Genomic DNA, 9239 nt, shown 5'->3' with positions numbered 1-9239 from the left:
GTGAGCTGCAATGAGAATAACTCCTTAGGCAGTCGGATGAACTCACTTAACAGCCAAAAGCTAACAGCGAGCCTGACATACTCCCCGACTCTGTTTAAAATGTGAACCACGCTTTCTTCGAGCAATGACAAGTTAAGGGTTGAAAGAGGGCGAGTCAACGCTCATGTGTATGGTCTCATGTTGATAACTTAATCTCTAACAACTTTTAATAAAACGTTCTTTTTATCAGACAGAAAATGTCATTACAGATGTGAATACAAAGTTAAAATACAGGGCCTGATAAATGAAAAAGCTATCCTTCCAAAGCCTACAATAAACAAAGTGCCAAGCTTTGCAAGAGTGAAAATCAAAAACACAATGTATTATATATACATTGACATTGCGAGGCTCAAATTTCTCTCTGACAAGGATTCTTAGCATTGTGATACCTTTTGAATGACAAGAGAAAAAAGGCAAAACAAAGATACGACGCCCTCTTCTTTGAGGCTGGCATGGACGTCTCTCAATGTATGTAGCCCCTCTTATGATTGTAAACTATTGAAATGTTACTGAGTGCCCTTGTCAGTCAATAACCATTTGCTCAGTGGAAGCTCACTACCAGGGGCAGCTTCCACTGTATGATTAACAGCTGTTCACATTGCAGAGATTAGACAGTGGTTCAAGGCACCACTTGATGCTCCACCCACAATGTCACTGTCATGGTTTGCCATTTTTTAGGTCTGGCGATAGCCCAAACCTATTGATTTTACCAAAATGAAATGCATAATATACTCACATATAGGGGTTTTCAGCAAGCCCTTTTTTACCCATTAGTCTGTAATTTTTCCTATCATTGTATTCTTCCACCCACTACAACATATAGTATGAGGCAATGGGTCTACCCACTACAGCCATTGGCTAACTTCATTATGAGTGACTGCATGCTGGTCTTCCACCTCTCAGTCCACAGTCAAAATGTTAAATGCCACAGCAAACTTGCCTTTGATGTCTTCTACTTGTAGTGCAGCTGTAGTAAAGTTATTAGCAGTGCAGCAATAGCTTAACACCGTGCCTTCAAGCACGCCTGCATGGTGCTACAGAGATTTACTTTATGGGGACGCAAGCCTGTGCAGCAGAATAATCTGTGCTTGCTTGGCTTAGCACGTACAGAGCCAGGAGGCTTGGCTAAAATGTTGTTGTGAGGCTAACAGTTCTTTGAATGTAAACATAAAAAAAATATTCCGTTCATAGTAAGTTTTGTCTTCCTTTGCTCTGTATGTTAAAACTACCGCTCCATGTGCAGTTCAGTTCGTGTGATAAGTGTAAACACCTCAAACTGAACATGTTCAGTTTTTTTTCTTTACATTTTCGAAAATGGGAATGTCGTCAAATAATACTAAATGTATATTGTACTGATATTATAATTCAGAATAAGCATTGCTACTGGTATTGCCCCCTGTCATTACTTGATGGCTGAAGCGATTCCGAGAAGGATGCGACTTTTACACAGGCATGACGTGGAAATGCTCTTGCTTCAGTATCACCAAGGCAACAGTTTCCTAAACTGCAGGGAGAAGGCTGGTACAGATGAGAACAGTAGAGGCCAAGCTGTACAGAGATCACAGGGTGACAATCATTCTTTCCCGTGCACAACATTGTTTATTTTTTATATCACTTTTTCTTCTCCCACATGGCAAACTATGTCTATCGCTTCCCAGGTCCTCTCCTTCTCTCTCGCTCCCTCTGCTTTTTTTGCTCTTCTTCAACTGCCCCTCTCTTGCTCCACTGCCATTCCCTCTCTCTCTTCCTCCCTGCCTGTCTCTTTTGACTGTCAATCTCTCACTTCCTCTCTCCTGCCTGTCTGTCTTGCCTGCATGGCATGGCACTGTGAAAGAGAAGATTCTCCCCTGACTAAATTCTACAATAAATCCCCTGAACTTCCATTTCAAGTAACTGCATTATTGAATAAAAAAAATATCTTACTTTACAATTGATTGCGACATTGCATTCACAGTACACTTATGCAAACCAGCCTTGACCCTTTTCTAGCAGATGTGTTACTAGGGTAATGCAAATGAAAGAAAAATCTATCCTGGCAATGTCAATGCTTTTAACTAATAGATTAAAAGGGTTGTGTTGCAGGATAGGGGCCACGTGAGTCTCAATAGATGGTGAACCCTTTGCCATTAGAGAAAATGTTCAGAGGACAATGTTCAAAGTCAAAAACATAAAGGCCTATTCAAATTTAAGAATCATTACAGAAGGCAAACAATTGCTAGTCAAATTCAAGTCACCATCAATAATGTATTGAATAATACCAATTACAAGAGGTATCAAGATAAGGTCCACCTCAAAAGCAAGCATATATTCGTAACCAAAATATAGTTCAGCAAGAAAAATAACATAAAGCTGCTTATTTCAAACATAAAGAGAATCTGAGTATAACTCAACAAGCAACATGACAGAAATTGCCCCATTCACATGGTTTGAAAAGTCTAAGTTTAAACAGAATAGACAGACTAATGTGGGAACTGCAAAGTTAAGAAAGCAAGGGTCAGATCAGCGATGCCACTTGAGATGTCATCAGTGATGTCACTGACCATGTCATGAGTTATGTTAAATGTGAGGTCATAAACATTGCATTGTGAGGGCATAAGTCATAGTTAGCTCAAGCAACAATAACTGCTGAATTTCACTGGTGTTATACAAGTAAAATTTGAGCCTAACTATAACATCCCTGTAACCTTTGTTTTTTTCAGTGAATTTCTAAGGTTTTTTTAAATGTTATTTCCTAACTGCAACCTGCAACCTTTGAGAATATATATTTGTGAGTGGCTGCATAGGTAGGTTAGTGGGTGTGTGAGCTTCTAATTGGGTGGGAGAGTGGATACTTGAGTTTTATTTTATTTTATTTATTTGCAGAGTTTTATATAGCGCTGGCTTGACCTGGAGGTATTAGAGTGCTTTACATGAGGATTAGCAAGATACAAAATGACATCAGTTACCAAAGCCTAGTTTCACATAGGAAATAAAAACAGTGTTACACAGTAACAAGAATTCCTATAGTATAGAATACCATATACACACGTCATAGGGGAATATAAGGTATAGGGGGAAAAGTAACAAGCACTGGCGTTGCCAATAGGTTTCGCATTTGGAAAGTTGGAGCTATTGGTTTTGTAAATGACATTTTATATTTATATATTGTTATTGACAATGCCAATAACGATATATAAATATAAAATGTCATTTACAAAACCAATAGCTCCAACTTTCCTACTGCGAGACCTATTGGCAACGCCAGTGCTTGTTCTTTTTAAGCACTCTTCTAGAGTACATGTATTACCCAGTGCATTCTTGTCTACTTCTCCTCCTCTGTCATGCTGGCTTCTGTTGCTCTTTCACCACCCATGTGCGCCTCCTCCACCAGTGCCAAATGTTTATCTTTTGCTTCCCACTACCCACTCTCACATGTTGCTTCCTTCACACCCTCAGTGTTGCTTCCCTCCACACACATCCTGTGTTGCTTTCACCACCGCCCACCCCCATGATGTTGCTTCTGCACACCCATGTTTCTTCCACTCCCCACCAGCTCTCTGTGTTGCTTCCAACACTTTTTACCTCGTGTTGTTTCCGAAAATAATAAATAAAAATAGGATTTTCCGCATTTTTTCTTTTCACTAACCACGCCTACAAAATGATGTGGCTTTTAAAAAATTGTTTAAACATGCTGCATAGCATCAGGGATACTGTGCAACATGACAAAAAAATGGTAGCCAGTAAGTCTCAAAGGTGATACATATCGGCTTTACCAATGCTTATTTTTATTCTCAAGTTTCTCGTGTATAGCCAAAGCCTCATCATTTCACTTTAATGAGGGTATATGTAAAGGAAAAGCCTCAAAGATCAAGCTACAGATAATGGTGTCAAATAAACACTCACCAATCATCGGTAGCAAATAACAAAGATACATATTTGCATATTCGGCTTCTAGGCTAGGTTAAGTGCCCTTGCACCAGAGCACAGTTTCCTTAATAAGAGTATTAAAAATGTTAATAAAGCTCCAGAATATGTTGGTAGATGAATTTGTTTTTGAAAGAGTAACTATACTTCAGTAGTAGCACACCTGTCATGTTTGCAGTGTTACGAGAAATAAAGACATACAAACGTAAACAGAAACAAGCCCATAATAAAACTAAAAACATGACTAATTCCAGATTGGGTTTAAGTATATCATGGAGTCTCGTGTGTGTGTTTTTTTTTTTAAAACTTGCAGTATTTTCTAAAAGGAAATGCAAATATCCTAAGAATTAAAAGTTAAAACGCATGGAAAACTCAAAACTGGAAGTGCTGCTCATACGAAGGAGCAAGTTCATATCACTACATTATACACATAAAAATATCAAGCCACAAATACTAAAGAGTGGGATCTGACATGGGATAATCCCAGAGGTATTCGCTTGTCCCGTATCAGATGTGCTTAGTTTACCTAGCCATATGTTTTTGCTGCATTCTCTTATTGCAGCCTTGTTATTGTCATTATGGACAGAACACTACTTTATTCAAAGATTAACTGAGGTAGATACCCCAGTTTTCTTAGCGTTTTATTAAGTGTCACTAGTGGTGTCCTATGAGGGATCCAAATGTCACAGACATAGATATATTAATGTAAACGTGTACAGTAGCACATTGGAAATATAGCTCTCTTAAAAGGCGTGAAGGTCTAAACATGCTCTTAAAGTTCGAGCTCTGCTCAGCTGCTTCTCACGTACCAAACCTGGCAGGCGTGCACACCTCCACCTGGCTCTGGCTGTCGATGTGCTCAGAGAGGATGCTCATCCGTTTGGCCGACTCGTTGTACTTAACCTCGAGGTCCTTGATGTCCAGCCCCTGCGGCAGAGGCCGGGGCGCCCCGCTGACCGTGACGAATACCCTGTCCCCGTCTGGGTAGGTGACAGGGTCCAGAGCCCGCACCCGCACGTGGCAAGGCAGCTCCACCAGCAGGCGGCCGACGGGACTGACCACCAGTGTCCACTGTTTCAGGGGCAGGTTCTTGGGGGAGCTGGCATGCAGCCTGCAGGGCACAGCCCAGAGCGGGCGAGGGTAGGTGGGCGACGGCCGGTAGACCGTGGCACTGCCTAGCAGTATGTGCACGGAGCGCTGCAGGGGGCCATTCAGCGCCGGTATTAGGGGCGCCCTGAGGAAGGCAAGAGCCATACCTGCGACCTGAAACTATAACAGACGAGTCAGGGTTATATTTCTTCTAAGTGTGCAAAAATGTTGCCACTCTTGGGAAGAGCAGCATTCCTAGGAAACACTTCCGTAAATCGAAACTTCGGGTCGGAAGTACTAACCAATCCCGTGAGCCTGCCAAGTTTGTCATCCAATGACGAGCAGCTTCAGCGACTGTCCTATCAAAAACTGGTTAGTAAGCGACATATGCCCGTGTGCGCCTGGATATGGAAAGAAGCGCAACCAACCTTAAAACAAGGTTTAATTTGTCATGGGAGTGCGTTCTATTGAAGCAATTGCTCCCACTCTGATCTTGACAAGTGTTTATATGTACCTTTTTTTATCACTCCCAAGCGTGTCATGCTTGCCTCTAAAAACAATTTGAAAATGTTTATTAGTACACAAAGACGACTTCTTGTTTGAACCGGGTTTTGTACATTATTAATTAGTCTAATGACGCCGAGGGCCGCTACGAAAAACACGAGCATTTGATTTCTGCATGCTTTCAAAACAAGTCAGGCCCGGGCCGCGCTGTGATTGGCTGACGTCACGGGGGTGTCCCGGCCGGCAGCCAATCACAGCGCGGCCCGGGAATGACGTCACGGGGGTGTCCCGGGCCGGCAGCCAATCGCAGCGCGGCCCGGGACAAAGGGGCGGGGCTTAAAAAAAGCACCAGAAACGCCCCCGAATCGCGTTTTCAAGAGAAAGCGCGATTGACAGCCTCTGTCTCCCAATGGCTAGTCTCCATTTATGGAGCTAGCCAATTGGAAACAGAGGCGGTCCGAACATCCCTACTGTAGACAATAGTTTTCGATCTGGGAGGGGCTTTGCCCCTCGCCAGGTCGAAACCTAAAAAGGGTGGGAAGAAGATCAGACCAGGTAGAACCGGTAAAGGGAAAAGTACTTCAGGGGAGTCAAAAGTCAATGTGAATGTCGAAACAAACCGGCTAAGAGATCAGCAAACATAACATCCTGTGTCGCTGTAACTGAGCAAGATGTGAGGGGTGTATGAGACCCAAGGGGGGGTCAACTCAGGATAAAGGTCAGTCAGGCGACATAGGGCATAGTCCAGTAGCATGTTGAATTGAATTGTAGCCGCTAACATGGAGACCCCAGGTCACGGGCACCGATGCCATTAACACAAAATGTCAGGACATGCAAAAATCCAAACCACAAAACCACAAGGGAGCTTGCCCACGGAGTAGGGCTGCATGGGGGTTGGCGGGCCAACCACCGGAACAAGAAGGGCAGGAGGTTGCCGATCAAACTCAGGTCATTTACATGCACATGTTCGGGGCAGCAGACTCGTCGATTCGGTATGCTGCAAAGTCAGGTCGGGCTCCGGGAAAGGGGGGGGGGGCAGCAGCAGGTCCCAAGAGGGTGCTCCTACCCCGACTCAAGAAGTGAAAAAGAAGCTCAGTGGCAATTGGATCGTAATGCCGCAGAACTCTCTCAGCTGCACCCATGTTGGGGGAAACAACACTCGCTTGTCCCTGTGGCCAAGAAGGCAAAGCAGGGGGTCAGACCACTGCGGTTAAACCCGGGAAAAGCAGGAGAGGGCCGGGGGTTGATCCCCAGCCCATCCCCTACATAGCCACTCAGGCATCTCCATCAGGTGTCAGCCACTTTGAATTGCATCCGTCATCGCAGATCCTCGGTGAGTTGTCAGCAGGCGGAAGGAAACTGAACAGAGAGATGAAGGAAATTGTGATCATCCTTTCACAGAATAGTGAAGTCCATTCCTACAATGAAAGTTACTTAATGCGGGAATCTCACCTTACTTGCAGGCATACATTAACCCGTTCCGCACTGCATGAATTTTCATGCTGTGCGGGGGGTTTATTGAGTGGGCTGGATTTGGATATCCCCTGGACGTCGTCAGCAGACGCCCACCATGACGTTGGACGGCTGGGGGCCGTCCAAAGCATACAAGTGGTTAAACATGGCAGATTATCCTGTGCATGCTCTTACACAATTTGCTTAAACATTCACCCTCCTAACAGATTACATAATTTTTCTACTCTCCAAGTGATTTTAAGACTAGTAGAGCAACAACCTCCTTTGCCTGATCATGCTCATTTCGCAAACCCATTATGTCAGGCATGACCCAGGTGTACCCACTGAATGGAATTGGATAGCCTGGAATTACATCAGTCCCTCTGGGCTAACAGCCAAGAGGTTGGTCAAGAATACTGGAGAGCCCAGCTGCATCTTTCTGCAAAGTATGCATAGGAAATCCACTATACAGCCACGGGATTTTTGCTGGTCCCGTTTCTTCTTCTCAGACTGCTGGGCAGGAACAGATGAAATTGTCCAACTTGAAACACCAGGAGAGGTAGTGGTTTTCTCTGAAACAATTTGTAGTTTTTGCTTTAAGCCCGGTATCATCCAGTCCACGCTAAGCTTCTGTCCATACAACCTCAAGTAATCTTCCACTAAGACTATTTTGGCCATTGCTGCTGCTCAGTGAGAGTTATATTTGACCACAGCCAGAAGTTCGCGTTTCTTGGTGGAGCTTGGATACAAAGCGATGTCCTCCATTCCGGAAGTCACCTGCTACAGTGTAATTTTTAGCTCCCCCTGCTCCAGGCGGCAGGGCACTCCGTCGACGCACAGCTCGCACTTCTCAGTGCTCCAAAACACGACAATGCGGTGGTCTTTCTGCACTTCGTAGCCGTTCAACGCAGCAATGGCAGACTGGGCATGTCACCGTCTGGAGTACCTGGCGTAGGCAAATCCCCGGTTCAAGCCGTTGAAGGTCATCCTGAGGCGGAATTCATACAGTTTGCCCATGCTCTGAAAGAGGGGGATTAATTTATCTTCGTAGATGTCTTGAGGAAGCTTGCCAATGAACACCTCGGAGCCGGCGGGGGCGGGGCACCTGCCCATTCTCACACTGCTGGTTGTCCATCTCCATGGAGTGTCTGAGTGAGTCTGTGAGTAGTTATTGTGAGTCTCAGAGTGGGTCTGTGAGTAGATCTGTAAGTGTATGAGTGGGTCTGGGAGTGAGTGTGTGAGTCTCTCACTCGATCTGTGAGTGAGTGCATGAGCCTTTGAGTTGGTCTGTGAATTGGAACATGATTGTCTCAGAGGGTCTGTGGGAGGGTGGATGAGTTTCCGAGTGGGTCTGTGACAGCATGCAAGAGTCGTTGAGTGGATCTATGAGTGGGTCTGTGAGTGACTGAGTTGGTCTGTGAGTGGCTGTGTGAGTCTCTGAGTGGGCCTGTGAGTGTGTGCGTGAAGTTCTGCCCACTGATTTGCCTATTTCTGCTTGCTCCTGACCTTTATTTTGCCTCTTGCTGCTCATTTCTGACCCCTATTCTGCCTCTTTCTGCTTATTTCCTGACTTTTATTCTGCTTCTTGCGCTCATTTCTGACCTCTATTTTGCCTCTTTCTGCTAGTTTTTGACCTCTATTTGACCTCTATTTGTTTGTTGCTAACCTTTATTATGCTTCTTTCTGCTAGTTTCTGACATTTATACTGCCTCTTTCTGCTCCCTGGGTGTTGGATGTCCCCGGGGCTCAATGAGCCTCAGGAGGAGGGCCCACTGTGCCACCTCCCTATGTAAACAATTCAACGGGGGCTGTATTTAAAACAATCATGGGAGCCTGTGAATGTCTTTTAAAAAACTGTTTGCCACTAATTCATGACACTTTCATGCTTTTGCAGCAATTTCTTTTTTGTAAAGTGCTTGTTGGTCCTGTCGTGGACCCTCTGGGACCTCATTACCAGAGATAAGGGGGTCGGGGTATTTCTACCTTGCCCCCCTTTTTAAAAAAAAACCTTTTTTGAAGAACTCAGCTGAAGCCAAGTCCCAAGATGGCTGCCAACATTTCCTGAATGAAGTTTTGGCAGCCATTAGCTCTCAGCATGAGATCAGGAGGGATTGCGCCTCAAAAAACACAAATTTCATTTTCTTTAATAACTCAAAAACTATTGAACAGATTTACACCAAATAACAAAAAGCTCCCTTTCTGGACCAGGAGCTAGCTCTCTGACAAGTTTGGTGTAATTTGTCCAGCAGTTC

At 44.5% G+C, this 9239-nt stretch overlaps 1 pseudogene; it reads right to left on the bottom strand.

Annotated features, from left to right (window-relative positions):
* Positions 1-7228: 7228 nt before the first annotated feature.
* Positions 7229-8100, bottom strand: LOC144820158 (dead end protein homolog 1 pseudogene; annotated as a pseudogene).
* Between the last annotated feature and the right edge of the window lie 1139 nt (positions 8101-9239).

This window comes from Lissotriton helveticus, chromosome 2_1 (assembly GCF_964261635.1).
Source record: "Lissotriton helveticus chromosome 2_1, aLisHel1.1, whole genome shotgun sequence".
NCBI lineage: Eukaryota > Metazoa > Chordata > Amphibia > Caudata > Salamandridae > Lissotriton > Lissotriton helveticus.
The sequence above is the reverse complement of the archived record's forward strand: the minus strand, read 5'-3'. Positions and strand labels throughout refer to the sequence as shown.